At 42.1% G+C, this 20,127-nt stretch overlaps 1 long non-coding RNA gene across 1 annotated transcript in view; it reads right to left on the bottom strand.

The window, feature by feature from the left end:
- Positions 1-9,897: 9,897 nt before the first annotated feature.
- The window catches only part of LOC132988535 (uncharacterized), a 53,368-nt gene continuing 43,138 nt past the window's right edge, over positions 9,898-20,127 (bottom strand). The window contains exon 3 of the long non-coding RNA XR_009675816.1: positions 9,898-10,388. This is a non-coding gene — a long non-coding RNA (uncharacterized LOC132988535). The remainder of the gene's footprint in view (positions 10,389-20,127) is intronic.

The raw sequence follows: 20,127 nt of genomic DNA, 5'->3' as shown, positions 1-20,127 counted from the left end.
AAAACACATTTTCTCACTTACCTCCAGTCTCCAGAGGGGTTTATCAATGCAGAGAGCTGCGTTACCTCCGGGTTCTGAGCTATCTGTCAAGTACACCCCCACCTCAAAACAAAGAGGGTGAAAATGATTTTGTCAGTGTTGCCCCCCCAACCCAAAAGTAAATGCAGTGACTGATGAGGCCTCTTCTCAGGCAGTGACAGGAAGCATTTAAGTCAATTATAGTGCAGATTATTGTTTTATTATATGCTCTAATACACCACTTCCTGGTTACTTTTTTCACCCTCTTTCTTCTTGTGTAAACATACGATGAGCAGATAAAAATTATTTGACACTGAATTGTTTGTGACTGGGACCCCTTGCATTAAAGATGCTTTTTGGCCCAACATTTTCAGCCTAAATTGAAGTGCCCCACACTGCAGTTCCTCAGGTGGCCACTTGAGATCGGCTCCAAAAGTGAGTAAACCCAAATAGGGAACTTTGTTATGTACAGTAGATGTCCAACTTTACATCAATAGTAGAAATGTTCCAGTCGTGTTTTGGTCTCTTTATCTCATTTCTTTAATCATGATAAGTGTACAGAAAGTCATTTTATATTTCACTTTCCTTGAAAAAAGTTTTGAAAGTTAAACATAAATAGGGGCGTGGCCACCTTGAGCAACAGTTGCGTGCTTCTATAACAACTTCATTGTGCCTGAGGTGACACTGTATAATATACAGCTTCAGTGATGGTAATAATAGACTGTAAATATTAATGGACTGGGTGACGTCACCCCTCTGTTGCAGGGGGCTTTGAAGTCCCATCAATGGTGGTCTCCATGCTGGAAATGCTCCATGCTGTTTCACCCTAACTTTCAGTCAACTTAACAACAGACTAAGAGATGCAGCTTCATGTTTCAACACTGGAGGTTACCGCTTGTGATAAAACTGGTTCCTTTGAGTGAAGTGATTCTTCATCATACTACTTTTGATAAAATGTCAACTTTTGGACAAAAAAAAAATCTGTTTGAAAATGTAATTACAGAATTGAATTACTGCAATAATGTATTCATTTGTAAGAGACCCTTAAATTGTGTTTTTTTAAACAAATCCGGGAAACAACGTTTTAATGGAGGGTGGATGAGGCTGTCCAAGATGTTGATGTTAGCACATCTAACACAAGATGGCGTCAGAGGTCTGTGTGGTGATGAGGGAGCGCTGCAGGTCTTTCATCCAATCAGGAGAGAGTAAGATCAACACATGCAGACCTGAGGAGAACTAATCACAGAACTAAAGGACTGACTCATTGCTAGTGTAATACTTTTTCTATTAGGCTGAGTTTTATCTGCAGAGGACAGTAGGTTAAATTATTTGTATAGATTAAAAACTGTTCATGTGTTGAGTAATGATTCAGGCCTCTATAAGAAGAGCTGTCAATCAGTGCAATGCTTCCCTCTCTGCGTTTGATCCTCTCACAGATGATAAAAAGTCTCTTTAACACGATGAGAACACAGCAGGTCTGTCTGACACGAGCCTGTCCTCTCCTCTCATTTACATCAGAGAAGACGGCGCCGCAGTGAAACGGCTGGATCCTCCGCCTGCACTGATGGATGTGTGTCTGACAGGCTCCTGTCTGAGCAGCAGCAGCGCTGTGTGTTCTGCTCGTCTCGTGTGCAGGCACCAGTGAGCGTGTGAGGGACGGAGACATCTGTATATTCAAGTTTTCTGCTCCTGCAATGTGCTGCTCAGTGTGCATGCCAGGACACGAGGAGGTGCACGCTCGTCTGGCTGTGTGGCGAGCCGTGGCCGCCATCATTGTTGTGTGAGACTGTGAAATCAAGATGAATCAATAAACTGAAGATATATATGTGTGTCTGTGGTCTGTGTAGAGGCCTATAGGCTGTACTGTTATCACATCTGCAAGAGGCTGGATCAAATGAGAAATTAAAGTTTATGGTAAAAGAATTGGTCTCTTTCTGTGTAGAAATGCAAAGAAAACATACAAGCAGAAGAGCTTCAGGTGGAGTCATAGGTTCAGCTAAATCAACATTTTGTTTTCTTTCTTTACACTTTTCTCGTCTGTGCCTTTGTTGGACTATGCTGCTTTTATTTGCGGGAATTATAGCTCACAGAAAATTTTAAAAAGTTCAAATTAAAGCTTTGAAGGAACTTTCAGGAGTTGGTGAGTTCCCCCCAACAAAAGATACAGAAAGACTCAGAACAGCCTCATGTAGACCTTGGGCTGAGTAAAGACACATTTTTGAGTGCAAGTGAAAAAGTAAAATATAAATTGATTTCAGATGTTTCTTTCATCAGTAGGTTATTAAAGAACATTTTGAACAGCTCAGAGTCATTTCAATCTCAATGTGCCTATAGCCTACTGAAAGTGATGAATGCAAGGCAAGGTTTCAATCTCCAACAGAATTGTGGTTTATGTTGAGATTAAAAATTGTTGTTTGATGAACTTGATCGTCATAGGCTATAGGCCTAAGGTAAAAGGCATAGAAAATGAAATGTGATCATTTTTAAATCTACTGAGGTTAGAAATGAAAACTTGAGGATGTTAGAGGATGATAAAAATATTGAAAGATTTAAAAACCTTAGCTCCTTGATTCCTGTTAATAAAACAGACTGTCCACAGGTATGCTAGCAGCTTTGTGGGGGTCTAGGTTTGTATTTAAACCATTGCTGTGAGCTAAAGCTAACATTAGCAAACTAGCATTTTATAAAAGGGTAGGCTATGGTGCTGATGTTCTTCAGGTTTAAAGTAACCATATTCACTGGCACTGTTTGAAATAACAGCTAAACCTCCCTAACATAATAGTTTTGCTTACAAGCTAAACTAAACAGAATTTGTAAACTTTGTAAAACTTGCTAACTTATGAGCAAACTAGGTTAACTTATCTAATAAGCTAATAAGCCAAACCAAACTGGTAAGCATAAGAAACTTCATAAAAATGTACACACATGCCCACAATGACAACAGGCCATGTTTGTCAGGTATGTTTTCATCGTCATCCTTTAACTTGCTAGCTATATTTAGCTCATAATCTTAGTTTCTCTTATTAGCCCAACTCAGCAAATAAACTGAACCTGGATGGTGAACGAGGTATGGACAATGGCCCTGTTTACCATTAGCTTACTAGCTACTTTGAATTGAGTATAGCTAATAGGCTAAACTAACTGTAAACATGTTTGTTATTAGCTAGGTTTGACTAGCTACATTTTTTCAGGTAGGCCTATTTAGTACTAATAAATTCAAATAATACAACATTAGAAAATAGAGGAATTCTAAAGTCTCAAAGTCCTCCTCAGGTGAACATCAAACGTCAAATATTTAGTTTAAATTAAGTCCATAACTCGTTTGTTCTCCTGTGCCTTTGTCCATATTATTCCTTTTATTTCTTCTCACTTTTTGTATTTTAGTCATTTGTTGTTATGTCACTTTGAACAATTTGTTAAATTCCTTTGGATTACATTTTGATGAATTTATGTTTTGTTGATATGTTTATTTCACATTTCTAAGTATTTGTTGCCTAGTATTTATATGTACTTTGGATTGCCTCTGTTTCAGATGTGCTGTGTAAATAAAGCTGCTCTGTTTTTGTTTATTCTGTTATTAAAATATGCCAAATAACCTCATATAGTTAAGGCCCATTTTAATGGCGTAAATACAAATTAATTCATTTATTCAATTCATAAACAGTTTTAAATGAGCCAAAATAAACTAAACTTTAGCCATGTATACTGCATCTTCTTTTGCATCTGGATACTGAAACGTGTAAAAACCACAAAGTGCATATGTTATATCCATACACACACACACACACACACACACACACACACACACACACAGCACAAATGAGTCTGTGAGTTGTAAACACATACTTGCAGCCGCTCTGCGGCGAGGTTTATGTGTTTTCAAGCCTCATTTGTAACATTTGAGAAGCTTGTGTATGTTTCTTTTTCTCCTCCGAGTTACATTCCCTGAGGCCCTGCACTCACACAGACACAGTCAGCAGATTGTGGTAACGTGTACAAGCATGATGTTTATTTACTCTTCAGAAATCAAAGTGGTCTTTGTGTGCCCGGCCAGGGTTGGATTGCAGGCTTCAGAGGGGTCTCTCTTTGAACTGCAGCCTCATGTTTGCAGACTGTGGTGGATTCAGTCACAGAGATTTGAAAACAGCTGGGAAGCTCCGTCCGAAACAAAGCGACATCGTGCAAAACGCTGCAGGGACACACCTCTGCAGACCTGAGGGAGGGGGGTCATTAAGTGGAAACTGTTAATCAACAGGAAGCCATTTCATGCATTAGCAGCTTTTTGGCTAATGATATTTTGCAAGGGGAAGAACTCAACCTCTTGCACAACAAATATTCCTGTGAGTAATAAAACAAAAGAGTCACTGCTGTGTGCAGGTCATGAGGGAATAACTGAGGAAATGACTTCTTGTTAAAAGGCGAAGAAGCTGAAGTGTTTGTATTTGAAGCTCTGTGAAGCTTTACAGACACCCTGGTTAAACTCGTCTCCCGTATTCAGTCTCTCCTCGTAGCTTGTTCCCATGTGCACTGTGTTACAGAGTTCATGTTTTACAGACAGCCAAAGATAGAAATGTAAACCACAAATGACAAATCCAGTGAGATGTATACTGTTGCACTATTTATTTCACGTCTTAAAAAACTACTGGGGTCTTTAAGTTCGTTCAGTTTATGTCGAGCTGAATGTAAGTTTTAATACTTTTCATGTTAGCGACACCAGGAGGTGGAATTAAAGATGTGAAAGTGCAACATTTAACTTCTCTCATGACCCAGCTACTGAACGAGACTGATATTTATGCTTTTAAGTGGTTAGTGGTTAAGGTCATGCACTTTTGCTACTTAGCCTTGTTAGCAGTTTTTAGCACGTTTTAATTTGCATTTCTATCTGGAGTAATACGTTTGAATTTAGACTTGTTGAAGGCAACACTGCACGGCTGTGAAAGAGCCATAAACACCACATTTTAAAATAAAACCAGTATAGTCACGAGGTTGGCGAGAGAGGCGATAGACTACAAAAGTGGGACACATTACATAACATAGTTAGCGCTGCAGACTGTGCATCTGTTCACCACTATTATCTCATCAAGTCAGACCTATACCACAAATACAGAGTTATCTGAATATGTTTTCAAATTCACTCAAATGCAACTATTGTACAGAAGCTATGGTGCAGAAAATCAAATAACAGTGTTCCAATCTGGGCTCAATCCTCCACATAAGGTTCTATTTTGTTCAAGCTCTAAGATTCACCTCTTCCTCTTCCTCTGCCATTGGTTGATTGTTTTTCCTACCCAAAAATTGAATATGGGTCAGGCCCTAGTTTTCATAGTTTATGTCAACTTCTTTCAAAGAGGAACAATATTTCTGCAAACACAGTTTTTTTTAACTGTTGTGAAAAAAAAACCATTAACATGCAAGTTTAAAAGTGTTGCCATGACGACACATTGAGCTCTGAGGTTTGTTCTTCACCACCAAAATTATAGAAACACGTACATATTTAAAGATTTATTTTGGGGCTTTTTATACCTTTATTTTGAGAGACTGGACAGGGGATAGAGTTAGAAATTATGAAGAGAGAGAGAGAGAGACAGAGGAATAATCTACATCTTTATAAATGTCAGAGATGAAATCTCAATGTTCAAAACCCTGAAGTGAGTTTAAAGTCACTGCCTCTGCAGCAGCAAGAAAATATTTTTTGTTGAACACTGAGTTTATTCATGTTGAGAGAAGGTTAAAACAACACATTTTATTGTCCAATAGTATGTATTTGTTTATGTAGGACTTAAAATTATATTATATCTTCATATATTTGTGTTTTATAAGCCAATCGAAAATGCAAAAGAATGACATGAAAATTCTCTAAATTATAAATCATTTTGACAATAAGACGATTTCTGACACTATTCTGATATATGAGATTATTAGTCCTGATATCATACTTGTGTAGTTTCCACAGAGTTAATGTGACTATTTATGTCACACACTTTATTTGAGCTTTTACTTTTGACACACATGTGGGCAGCACATGATGAGTGGAGAAGCTTTACTGTTAACATGTAGAGGAGACAGATACTGCTAACAGACATTGAACACAAACATGAGGATCATTAGATTCAACCTGCATGTTCTACACACACCAAAGATCTCCTGCAGACTGTGTCTTCACAGCTTTGATCACAACTCCTTCTCATTTCTGACATAATCATAGACATAACACAACTCCCCCGTGGTCACAGCTGATCTGAACTGTGCCGATTAGTTTCTGATCGTGTATCGTTTGTTATCATCCTCCTGACATGAAGTCTTCAAACATTACCTCATGTCAAAGTTTAAACACTTTGTCAGGGACAGCAGATTAAAAATATTCACCACAGAGCAGATCACTCTTGTGTTCTAGTCTGCATTATTTGATTCTTTCACATGTTAAATGTTAGCGTTGTTAAACACTCTAGTTTGAAAAATAAAATCATGAATTCATAAAAGTTGTAAAAATCTTTACAAAGACAACAAAAGCCACGTCTTAGATAACATTACTTTTATAACAGGGACATGTTCTGTGTGGAAAGTAAATTATTATTAGGACTATTATTTTTATTCATGATATTTTCAGACATTTCTTTATAACAGCAATTTTATTTATGAAGCACATTTCATTACAGGTGAGCTCAATGTGCTCTACAATGAGGTTTAAAAAACAGCATACAAAAAAAGATTGTTTCCAAAGTCATGAAGAAGAAGCAGAAATCAAATCTGTAAAATCATGCACACCACAAAGTAAACATCAAGTGATCATATACACACACACACACACACACACACACACACACACACACACACACACACACACACACACACACATACATACAAAAGTTACTCTTCTTATACTTGTTAGAAAAGATAGGGTTTTGTGTTTAGCTTTAAAAGTAGAGACAGTAGTGATGGACCTCAGGTCAGCAGGACGTTTGTTCCAGAGAGAAAAGACAACAGAAACTAAAGACCCCCCTCTGAGGGACAATTTTGTTTTGGAAAGTTTTCTGCCAGAAACATATTTTGGAAAAAATACAAAAATGTGTTGTCGAGATCACTGAGTGAAATGTCCGCTGGATTACGTAACCATCCACACTTTTACTCTGACACAAGTGTTTATATTTCAGTCGTTTGTGTACTCATCAGGTAACTAAACACCAAAAACACGCAGAGAATATTACTAAACCCAAAACAGTTCATCACATCTTTTAAACACATTTATTTTTACTATCATATTTAATTAAACATGAGTGACTCATCCTCTTTAGACCTGAATCATGTGTGTAAGTTTGAATTGAACACATTTGATACTTTTAATATTTGTGTGTTTTTGACTCGATTGTCGATCAGTGAATATGTTATGATCAAAGTACCGCCATCATTTCAAGCTGAAGCCTTTTTATTCATATTGTTTTGTTTCCTTTTCTCTTAAACCTCATCGTCATTTAGTTGTTGTTTGGATTATATTTATATTCTTGTTTTGGTGAAACTACAAAACTTGAAAACTTAACAAGCTCAAACACAGAACAAACACTTTTTTTAAAATGCCTCTCCCCTGACGTCCTTTAAATGGAGACTAATTGAACTCTCATTTCAGAGTTTATCCGATGGCTCTGACCACAGAGAGATAAATAGAAACATTTAAGGAGAGATGGGAGATAGTTCTGGCACATTTAACAAAAGCTATAGAATATCAGACAACAGCTTTATAACACAATTAGTCACAGCCAAGCAGAAGGCATGTAATCCAGTTACAACAGCCCGAGCAAGCAGGACTTTCATTTTGAAATGATTTATGAATTGAAATCACTGCAGTGTGGGCGTGTGCTGTTAGCTCACCTGCTAGCTTTTGTACCATTTTCTAAGTCTGAGTTTCTTATATTTCTCTAAACAGATGAATAAATAAATAAATCAGTGCTTTGGCATCAAGTATGAGACGTTCATAAATCAGGATTTAACTCTGTTAATCTGCAGATTTATGGGGAGAGAATTTAACATATTATGAATGTTTTATAAGCGGACGTCATGCTAAGTGTTTCTGCAGGATGTTGGGAGGTGTGCGTCTCTCTGCCAGCGGTGTCCCGCGCTGAGCAGGGTGCTTTGTCTCCGGTCTGCAGGGTTAATGGAGCTCCGTTCTGGGCGGCGAGGGAGCAGCAGCGCAGGGTTTTTTTTCCGAGCTTTCTGTGTTCGAAAAAATTAGGATGCAGCCTCTGTTGTCAGAGCCGGGGAGCTGTCTGCCACTTTCCCAGCAGCCCCTGGGCCTGTGACAGGGAGATGGATGATATCTGCAGCCTGGCCGCACTGCTCCCCCCCCCCAACGCACACAGACACACACACACAAGGAAGCACACACAAACACACACAAACACACACACACACAAACACACACAAACACACACACACACAAACACACACAAACACACACACACACAAACACACACAAACACACACACACAAACACACACAAACACACACACAGCCCCTAGTTCGCTCTCTCTCACACACAAACAGAGCAAACAAAAACACACCTACACACAGCCTCTCTTTCCTCCCTTTCTTAGCCTCTCCTCTTCTTCTCTGCCACACACACACACACACACACACACACACACACACACACACACACACACACACACACTTACAGAGTGTATGAGTATTTGTCTAATACACCTCGCTCTTTGTTGCCCGTGGCATCAAAACTAATATCCCACATATATCGAGGGGAATGAAAACCTCACAAGTGAAAACAATGAAAATGTTTGGAGGGGAAGCTGCAGGATTTCCTCCGTTGTTTGCTCACATGGAATAAAACATTAGATTTATAAATAACCAAACACACAACTCATTCATCTTTTATTCACTTTATTGAAAGCTCAACAGGAAAAGCAGAAGATTGAACGTCAAACACATGACATGTTTCTTAATCACAACATTTATTTACAATAATACTTTCTGTGAATCTCAATAGAAAATAACATTTCTTTTGGAACTGCAAATAACAAATTCATAACATAAAAATACTTCAGAACTACATGATCACTGTTTCCTACTGCAGCACCTCCTAAGTGGCATACCTCTGCAGATAAGGACAAACACACGTGTGCTGTTTTTAAAGGGGGGTTTAAAGCTGAAATGTGTGTGCAGAATTACAGCAGTATAAAGTGAGTAAGTGTTTGTATGTGTAGGGGTGTTAAGTCCTTTAAAAGAAGTCCCTCCCTTGCCTTCCACTCCTGCCTCTCCCCCTCCCTGTCTCTCCTCATTTTCTCCCGCCTGTTCTCATTGTCCTTACCTGCGATCCTGCGCTCCGCCACGCTGCTGATGTTCCTGCAGTCGGGACCGAATCCAGCGGCCGTGTCACCTGAGCAACCGCCGCCGCATACTGATGAGGAGCCGAGGGGAGGGAGGGGGGGAAGGTTGCTCGACTCTGCTTGCGGGAAACGCCTCCTCCACTTCACTTCAATCCCCTCCCCACCTTTCTTTCTTCCTCCTCTTCCTCCTCTTTCTCCTCTTCGCTCTGGAGGAACAGAGAGAATAAAGGGGCGGGGGGGCTGTAAAAGGCAAAGGATGGAGGAAAAACAAGGAGAGGAGAGGAGATGGAGAGGGAGAGGGAGAGGAGAGGAAAGGAGAGGAGAGGAGAGGAGAGGAGAGGGAGAGGGAGAGGAGGACAAATAAGGCGAGAGCAGCGTCGGAGCTGAGAGGAGGAGAGGAGAGGAGAGGAGAGGAGAGGGAGAGGAGAGGAGAGGAGAGGAGAGGAGAGGAGAGGAGAGGAGAGGGAGAGGGAGAGGGAGAGGGAGAGGAGAGGAGAGGAGAGGAGAGGAGAGGAGAGGAGAGGGAGAGGGAGAGGGAGAGGGAGAGGAGAGGAGAGGAGAGGAGAGGAGAGGGAGAGGAGAGGAGGACAAATAAGGCGAGAGCAGCGTCGGAGCTGAGAGGAGGAGAGGGGGGTAAAATGTTGAGATGAGAGAGAGTGGGAGGAGAATGGAGGCAGCGGGTAGAGAGCGTGGTGTTAAGGGAAACATCCATCACTGTTTTAAGTGACTGCAGTGGGACGGAGCTGAGTAAAAGGTCGTCTGGTCTCTTTCTGTGCACAGTGGGCACCTGGGCCGAGCTGAGCCGCTTCCAAATGACTCCGGGCTAATTACGTCGCGCAGGCCGTCTGTTACGGCCGGCTGACACTTTTACTGACTCACACTGCTGCTGCAAGAGTGCAGGCAAAACAAGGCAGACAAACAAACAAACACAATCCTCCAGACAGATTAACAGAAACAAAATTAAGTAAGAGAGGTTTACGGGAGTCAGGATTGGTCTTACCTTTGAGCACGGAGAAAGAAAGAGCATTGCCAGGGCTCCTGGACAAGAAGAGATAATGACAGCAGCAGATTAGAAAAGGTGTGGGAAAATATCAAATACAGGAGCCATGTTTACTGCCTTTACAAGGACGGGAAAACCCCAAAGTAACACATGAAACTGAGAGCAAAATGTAGCAGCGTTTATCTCTGTTACAGTGAGACTTAATCTCTGTTAAATCAGAGTCTACACGCTGTGGTTATCCAAGTGTCCAGGAGCTTGCCGGATGCACTCGAGGACACACCTGGAATTTGTGATCGTGAACTGTTTCAAAGCGAAGCACCCGGATGTGACTAAGCTAGCTGAACCGAAACATTTTACATTTTTAAATTCGATACCTTTTCTGACGCCGATTGTCACAATCTTGTTTGATTAGTCAGAACTTTTGAATTGAACCAGACTACTGCTGCAACAAATGATTCTTTTCATCATCAATTATGCTGCAGATTAAATTTACAAGTAATTTGTCTATAAAATGTCACAACATACGACGATGCCCTTCAGAGTATTTCATAACCCCACAGTGATTTTCTGTTTTTGTTTAACAAACTCTTTTGGATCAAAACTCTTCCTGAACTGAAAAGCTGCGATCAGGACACGATGACATGTTTACCTGGAAAATGACAGGAATGATTATTTTAATTTAAAAAGGGGGCGATTCATTTTCCTCGAGTCAATAAATTGATTGATGTTGCATATCTACATCGGAGTACTACGTTAATATATAAGTCTTAATTATGGATGTTATATAACATGTACTCTGTGTGTTATGTTACAGGGCTTCACATTTTTTAATTTGTTCATTCAGCTGTAAGAAAACGTCCTCTTGTTCCTTTTAGTTGAAACATTTCTGAGGACTCAAACTAACTGCTGCTTCATGTTTTATCATTTTTCATGAACACATTAATAAATAAATAATAAAATAAATAATAAAATAATATTATTGTCACTAATTATTATTTTTCTCTTGAATATATATATAAAAAAATAAATGTCTAAAGGGTCGTCATGTGAAGCCTTGTTGATTCACTGTGTCTATAAAAACAAAGATGAATACAGCCACAAAGAATTTTTAATTTTTTTTCCCAAAGCTGTAAATTAATCAAATTAAAACCTGTTCTTCTTTTTTAAACTGCTGGACTTACATAAGGCTTTTTTTTATTTTTTTAAACTGGACAAATGTGAATTAAAATATTTTGCATAACAACAAAGTGCAGCTCAAAGGAAGAGTCTGACTAAAGGTTTGAACTCTGACTGGGCAAAGTTTCAACAGTTCAGCTGTCTGGTGTCCGAGGGGTTAAAAGCTTCTGCCCGTGCTCAAACCGTTATAGGTCACATTCAAGTGCCAGCTACTGGATAGCCAACCTGCAAGACAGAAGCATAATTATGCCGGCCGGTTACAGTTCAATAACTCCATCAAGCTGCTAGCCAGATAGCAGGTTTCCCTGGCAACGCCTCCGAAGTGAATCACAGATCAGAGAAAGAGGGGAGATAAGGTCGGACCACGGAGGACTGGGGGGAGGGGGGGGGGGGGATACTCCCTCAAATACTGTGGATCTTTGGACGCCTCACATGTGTAACACCCACTCACAAACACACACAGCAGGTCTGAGATGAGACCAGTTGCCCGTGTTGAGACCTCTGGCCTGCCGGGCGTCATTCTGCTCCCTCTGAGCTTTGTTGTTTGGTTTTCAATCATCGGCCTCACTTTTCCACACTCCTGCTCTGTGCCCACAGGCCCCGCCGTGAAAATCCTCCAGTCTCAGCGCGGCTCCACTGTCCTTTACCAGACACCCCCATCCTCCCTCAGCACTTACTGTAATCTGAAAAAAGTTAATAGAGTTTATCTGTCGTCTCCGTCGTCCAGAGAATAAAAGAGAAACTTTTGTGCTGTCGATGCATGGGGATAATTACATCACGAGAGGCACCGCGATTTATACCCTTTGACTGAATTAAAAACAAAACTGAATTGACTATAGTGCAGATTTAAAGAGGTGAGGACACGGTGTGTAAAACATGCATGGTTTAGAACAGGTGTATGTGTGCTAAGTAGACGTGTGTGTGTGTGTGTGTGTGTGTGTGTGTGTGTGTGTGTGTGTGTGTGTGTGTGTGTGTGTGTGTTCAGGTGACTGTCTGGCCTCCTGCCGCAGTGTCTGGAAACTCAGACGTCCCCCCCTCTGTTCCACGCTGCTCTGCTATCAGGCGTACCTGACGCTCCCCCACCACCCGGGCCACCACCTGCCCCCCCCCCCCCCCACCCCCCCCACCCCACTGCGATAAGAGATCCCTAAGCTGCTCCACCAGACAACACAACCCCGACAATCAATGTAACAAAAAAAAAAAAAAAAGAGAAAAAAGAAAACAAGCGCTGTAATTCACTAAATCCATCTGATTTCTGCGTCAACTCGAGCTCAAATCCAAATGTGGGGGGATAAATGTTAATCTGTCCTTATTACTTTTATCGGGGAGCGATGTGGCGGCGCGGCGTGTTACATGACCACCTCTGAACAATGGAGTGTAATCTCTCACACACACTCGGGTCCATCAGCTGGAGCCTTTTGGTTTATCTACACCTATTCAAGGTCTAAATCAATCTTTTCCTGCAGGAACTCCGAGACGAGCCAAAGTGTAGCAACGGCACAACGAAGCCCGTTTATTTAGGACCAAAGCACACTGCTCCATTTTCATTTGAACAATATCTGTTTTGATGAGGCACTGCATGAAATATCTGAGCAAAAAATAGCTGCCAAAGCTGAGATTCTTTCTTGAAATCAGTCGTTATTTTCCTGTATGAACACTTCCAGTATATATCTTTATTTGAGTTGGCTCATTAACGTTTTCAATGTAAGACTACAAAGTTTCATATTTCACCGTGATCTTATTTGACCTTGAATACAACTTAAAGATTTAATATAGCTGAATGTTATTTCATCGACTAACAGCTTTTATAAAAGAGCATTTCCAGAACTAAGAGAAAGTATAAGCACTGCTCTTGGTTTAGCCCCCCCCCACACCCTTCCCCATGTCAAATCATTTTACTATTTAATAGCCAATGGGCATTAATTATAAAACTAAACAAGGTCAAAGATGCTGCTGTGAATTCATTTGCCTTTTGTCTGAAGTGAATAATATGGAATCCTTTGGAGGATTTTCCCCTGTTGCATCAGGCGCTGTGTAAAGTGGAGATGAGACAGAAGACGTCCATTAAACAGTTGCTTGTTGAGAACTAGTTTGACTTTGAACAAAGTTTGTATTCCCCACCGAGCGTAGTTACAAACTAGCCGGGAGCTGATTTTTACGGGGTGATATTTATTGGATCCTTGGCGGATTGCTCTGAGCATGCTGCTTTGTTACTGTTGGGGGAGTGGTGAGGATTTCATCAGTGGGCTCGGGTGCTGCCAGACTTTACTGCGTGTCAGACAGACCCCTAATAAAACTGTCTGGCTGTTTGTGGGCACCAGCTCCGCTCTGGCTGTGCTGCGTCTGACTGCTCAGCACTTGTCGCACTGTGCTGGCTGTTTGGTATTCATGGGGCATGGCGCTCCTTCAGCTGTTGCTGGGGGCTCTGTGGCATCGGCACAGACTGATTAGTTGGCATCGGCATTGTTCGCTATGAAACCAAACGGGGAGACGGGGTGAAAAAAAAAAAAAAACATAATTAAGGAGAGAGGGGGACTGGAGACTGGGAGAGAGATGGAGAGCAGGGCATTAGAGGGAAAATCAATTGTTTTGAACTGCATTACTACTATGGGTAATTTAGCAGAAATTAGGTTTTCAGAAAAGCATGCTGCCTTGGGAAAAATTGAAAGTTTAGAATCCAGGTCAAGCTGTAATGATGAATGAAATCACACCTTTGAATAGCATCAGGCAGATAACTCTTTTTCAATAGGCCCAATTTAACGTAATTGTACTTCTATAGTCATACTCACAAGACGACTGACTAATATTTAAATTTTCTTTACAACTTTCACTCTCGTATAAATTACCATGACGGTGTTCTTTCCTCTGCCTCCACTCTGAATATCGACTGAGACAGTAAACTCATTTGGCTGTGAGATCGCATATTTTGACAATAATGATCAAATAATAAGAGCAACACATTTGTGTGGAACTGATAAAACATTACATTTGAATTCATATTCGTAAACCAAGAATATTCTGCACGTGATGTTTCTCAAACTACTTATTGAAATCAGTTATTGAGGAGCAAATATTTGTTCTGTTATTGTGATGTGAAACTTTCTGTAAATGATTTATTTGACTTTTGTGTGTGGGGGATTATTTTATCTGCACATGAAATGCTAAAAAACTTCGGAACTTGCTCCTTTAATTTCTCTGCAAAGGGAAATGTTCCTAAAATCGAGTATCGTTATTTTTTTTCTTCAAATATATATTTTTTAAATATTCAAAATGTTCTACAATATTCAAACTCTTTCTTTATGCAGCTGATATTTAGAAAAATTAAAAAGGACACAGTCAGCGAAATTAAGATATCCGTCAAACTAAATGGAAAAAGCTCCTGTCGATGAATTCAGTTAGCAACGGACTAAAAACGAACCTGAAAAATGTTTTGTTTTAAATGCTGCAAAATACTTCTGCAGTAAATGTGGAGTTAATGTCAGACTGCTGCTGTGGCACCTTGATGAAACTAAAGAAATGGAGGATCACATGTATGTGTGCTGGGTGTGTGGGATGCTGAGCTGCAGTGTGTTGACAGAGGTTAATCAACACCAGTCTGGGGTGTGGTGGTCTGGAGGGGTCGGTGTCCTGCCATTTCTAATCAGATCATGTGTTACTCCAATGGTATTCAAACAGAGATGTTGACACAATGAGAGATTACAATGTCGGCTGACAGCACAGTGCAGCGTAGGCGAGGGGTTTCCGTTTTACAGCGGATCACGAAAGGCGCTCTTGATGATTTTTTTAGTAAAACCAAAAATATACAGCTCAGACAAACATGAACATTTCTGCACACACTGATCCATGAGGGCTGAACTTTACATAACTCTTAATGAGCTGTGTTCTGAAGGCGCAGATCCAACAAGAATCCTACAAACATTTTCTCTTTATTGTTCTTTTTTATCTTTCGACTGCTCTTCCTCGCTATGTATCATCGCCCACCATTTATACAACATTTAACAGCAAATCGTTGGTGCTTCATTTCCACTCCACCCGTGGACCATTCGGGAGAAAGACGATTGTGCCCTCCGCCCGCGTCCCAAGAGCCTAACCCGTGATTTTTTATCAAGAGAGCTCACAAGTTAGGGTCTCAGGGAGCAGGTGAAGTACGACAGAGTCTACAGAGGAGCCGCAGTCAGCTGCAGGGCACCGAGTGACACCTTTCCCTTTTCTCTCTCTGCCTCAACACACACAACCCCACATGCACAGGCATACACACCCACACACAGACACACACTCTTCTTATCTTAAACCACTGACGGTGAAAAGTACAAAGTTAGAGCCCTTAGGCACCTGACACTACAAAATGTCTGTCTGCAATCAAGAAATAAAAAAACGCTCGGCGCCCTGGACAGAGAGAGAAACGTTCCAGTGTTCCTCCTTCCGTCCACTGCAGAGAACTTGTCTTGTTCGGGGTGATTCCTGTGCACACAAAAACATGCAAAGGTAGAAATATTTTCAGAAAATAAAAATCTAAATGTAAAGAAGCGGACAACAGCAGCAACAAGACAGCAGAGGTGAGAAAGGTAGACAAAGAGGTTAATTTGTAGGACGGATGATCTTCATGGCAGCACACAGACAGCAGCAGCAGCAGAGGCTCAGACAGACAGACAAGCCTGCACTGGCTGCTCTGTGCTAACTAGCCTTTGTGCTGCAAGAGGAAAAGCCCCCCAGTCAAGCAGCCCGGCTCGCCTTTGTCCTAAAGAGCGTCAGCTTGATCATCAGTCTGCTTCTCTCTTTTTCCAGGACGGTTGGAACCGGACCTGTCTGGTGGACTGTCCATTTGCACTGACTAATGAACCCAAAGAGCCACCTAGCAGCCTCAGACTCTGGCTCTAACCCACATGGCGAGTACACACACTGTTCGGTCAAATATCAAGCAAAAAAAAAAAAAGAAAAGGCAGTGGCTACTAAGATACAGGTAAACTAACTGCAACACCCTCGACGGCAGACCGCAACACCTACCTACCGAACTCTGCCGACATGGCGGCAAGCTTGGCACGCAATAAGTTGTCAGTGTCAGAGGCAACAAGCTTCAGTAAGACATAAAACAGCGCTGATTGAACAGGAAAAGAAAAAGAAAAAGCTGCGGGCAGGAATGGAATCAGAGTCCTGAAATTATTTGCCAAAAAAACTGCAGGAAAAAATCAACAAAATAATACTGAAAAAATTCCCATGTCATTTTTGCCTGTCATGTACCCAAACTCACCACCGACTGCCCCCACCCCCCCTCCTCCACCTAGTCCCCCCATCCTGCCACCCACCTCACAACTCCTCCCCCTCAGACTAAAGAGAGAGAAAAAAAAAAAAGCATCAGATAGATGTCTCTGACTGTCTCCTTTTCTCTGGGGAACGCCGAGCAAAGTGGAGGCTTCCGGAAATGAATGCTCCACACCACCCGACGCGTTGCCCCGCACGCTCACTCCTCCGTCTGCCACAAAGTCGCCTTTTGTTATCCGCCTCTGAGCTGAGGAAGAGGAGGAAGAGAGAGGGAGAGGAAAAAAAAGCGCAGCGGCAGTGGAAGAAGGGGAAAAAAAGGGGGTGTAAGAAAGAAAGAAAGAAAGAAAAGAGGAGGTGGGGAGGAGGGGGGGGGGGGGGGGGGGTGAAGCCGAGATGTCCGCGAGAAGTTGCAGCCAGACGCAGGTCAGTGAGGTGGGATGCTTCCCCCTCCTCCCCCCCCTCCTCCTCCACCAGCACAGAGCATCGCTCCATCCCAATGCTTGCATTGTCAGCTCCATCTCAGCATCTTTCCCCCCCACCACCACCACTTCCACTACCAATCCTCCTCCTCCCCTCCTCCTCCTCTCCGCTCCAGACACTGGGACATCAGCCATGTCGTGACACTGTCATCTACACCTTCTACTTTTTATTCCTCCAATTCTCCTTCCTTCCTGCATCTTCACAGATCCAAAACGACGACTACAAAAAAAAGAACAAAACAAAAACATTAACTTCCTTTAGCTGCCGCTGCAACCCGCATCCTCTCACTCATCCTCCCGCGCCTCCCCTTTTTTTTTCCTTTTGACCCCTCCAACCCCCAACGCCTTGCCTTTCCAGCACCAACTGCCCTTTACCTCCATCCCCACTCCCCCTAGCCCCCACCCGTCCCTCCCATCACACCAGGTCTGTACCTGTCTGCGTGTCTGCTAGCCTGTTTCTCGCTGTCTGCAGCTGCTTGCCCAAAGTGAGATACTGCAGCAGGAGTCTGCAGCGACAGCCCTCGCTCTTTCTCTCCCTCTCTCTCTCTCTCCTCACACCCTCCATCCAGCCTTTGCTGGTGAACACGTTCCTCCCTGTGCTGATCAATTTCTTCTCTTTTCCAGCGGTGTGCAGACACACACACACACACACACACACACACACACACACACACACACACACACACACACACACACACACACACACACACACACACACACTGCAGCTAACTGCTCGGCCATGGAGGGGGATGCACTGAGTGATGTTACCACCGTCTCCTTACATGAATGAAGCTCGCCCGCTCCCGCACATGCAAACACCAATCAACAGATATAGCCTATTTGTATATAAATAGCCAAAAAATGAGCGCAGACAGTCATCTGAGACGGCCAGCACACAAACGGACACACACACACAGACACACACAGACACACACACACACACACACACACACACACACACACACACACACACACACACACACACACACAAAACTAGCGGCATCAGCAAAGGCGGCAGCAAACAAACTAACATGTCTCTGCGTTGCAAACAGACATCCTTAAAGCAGCTTGAATGGTGAAGCGCGACACAGAGTGACACTACACATACACACACACACACACACACACACTCACACACACTGGAGACTGTCACACAGACAGCGCTGTGGTCAGTGTAAGCATGAACACAAACAGGCTGTCACAATATTGTGACTGAGGCTTGAAAGCAGCGAGCAGCAGCGGAAGGCAAACGAAAGCTTGAGTCGGAGAGAAAAACAACAGCTAACATTCAGCCAAACAATCACCTTAATCAACCTGATTTATTTAACATGTATGAGTGTCCTCTAAATTATCTACAAACAGAAGCACGGCAGTCTTCTTCGTGCTGCAGAAACACAACACAGGCCTTCGTATACAGCAGCCATTTCACCATGCTGTGGACCGCCAGCTGAATTCTTACACCTCAAGCTGCAAAGAGTCATCAATAAATTAATGAATCGACTAAAAGTAAGCTAAGTATTTTAAATACAAACTAAATATTATTTAAGTTCTGCAAATAAAAATGTAAAAAATTATGCTGGCTGCAGCTTCTTTAATGTAAAGACTTCCTACATTTTTATTATGAAAATGAATAGTTTTTTTAAACGGCTACTTTTGAAGATTGTAAGAAACATTTGTCACTGATGTCTGATACTTTATAGACCGAACAATGAATTGATTGATCTTAAAGATATCTTACACTAATCAGTATCTAAAGTAATGTTCAGTTGCAGCTCTACTTCACATGTAAACTAGAACACTATCCTATTAAAGCTCTGTAATCACAATTTGAAGTTCAACTATTTTCACCAGTATTTCAAAATCTATCATGCAAGGTACATGAAATATACTCATTTAAAAGTTTTTTTTTTTGTCATGTCAACTATACAATCCTCAGATGGATATTTCCCAGAAGGAATATCATTTCAGGGTTAAATGTTGAAACACCTGCTTCACTAGCAACAAACAAACAAACAAACGACAGGAAACACTTTCCCTATACATTTCAAATGTGCTCAATGTATTTGGCTTTTCTCCTCCTCCTTCTGTCTGGGCGAGATCTGCCCTTGACAGCTTGTTCTAATCTCAGGACTTAATCACCTTCAACACCCTGGATAAATTAGGGTTATGACCCCGTGTGACACGAGGGGGGCAGGGAGAGAGATCCGCAAATGTTATCATTGATTGATTATGCCCTTTAATTCAAATGGAAAATGTTCGCTTTTTAACAAAAAAAACTGTGAATTGAAAAATGTCTCTTCATCGTAGAGTGTGAACTGTTTGCAAAATGTCTTTCCTTAGAAACACAGAGAAAACAGGACGCGTTAAAAAAAAAAAGCAGATGTGTAGAGGTAATTCCTGCAGCCAATGTCAAAACCGTGGCCAGGTTGAAGTCTATGGGGGATGGTGAGTCGTCACAGATTGGCTCGGTGATGGCGGCGGTGACGCAGAGGCGGGGGGAGGGGGGGAGGGAGGGCAGGGAGTTTGCTGCTGAAGCCAGCGGGGCCAGCAGGCGGCCATATAGGTGATCAATCAGCTCCATTACAGCCGTGTCACTGCAGAGTCTGGAGCTGTCGCCGCATCCCACCCATCACCTCTCACACACACACACACAAACATCGCTCGCCTCGTTTCCAGTCTAGACTGGAAATATAAGCCAAACGATGTAGTAAAACAGAAACACAATCCAGACGATGCATCAATGACACAGTTTTTTTTACAGAAGCTCTGGGAATCGGGGGAATGCCGGCGTCTTATAGGAGCCGGGATTTTGCCAATCGATCAGAGAATACACGACCAAGTTGTTGTGACAGAGTTGCTGCAG

This window comes from Labrus mixtus, chromosome 14, assembly GCF_963584025.1.
Source record: "Labrus mixtus chromosome 14, fLabMix1.1, whole genome shotgun sequence".
NCBI classification, from domain to species: Eukaryota; Metazoa; Chordata; class Actinopteri; order Labriformes; family Labridae; genus Labrus; species Labrus mixtus.
Note: the sequence above shows the minus strand (reverse complement) of the source record. Positions and strands in the feature narration are given on the sequence as shown.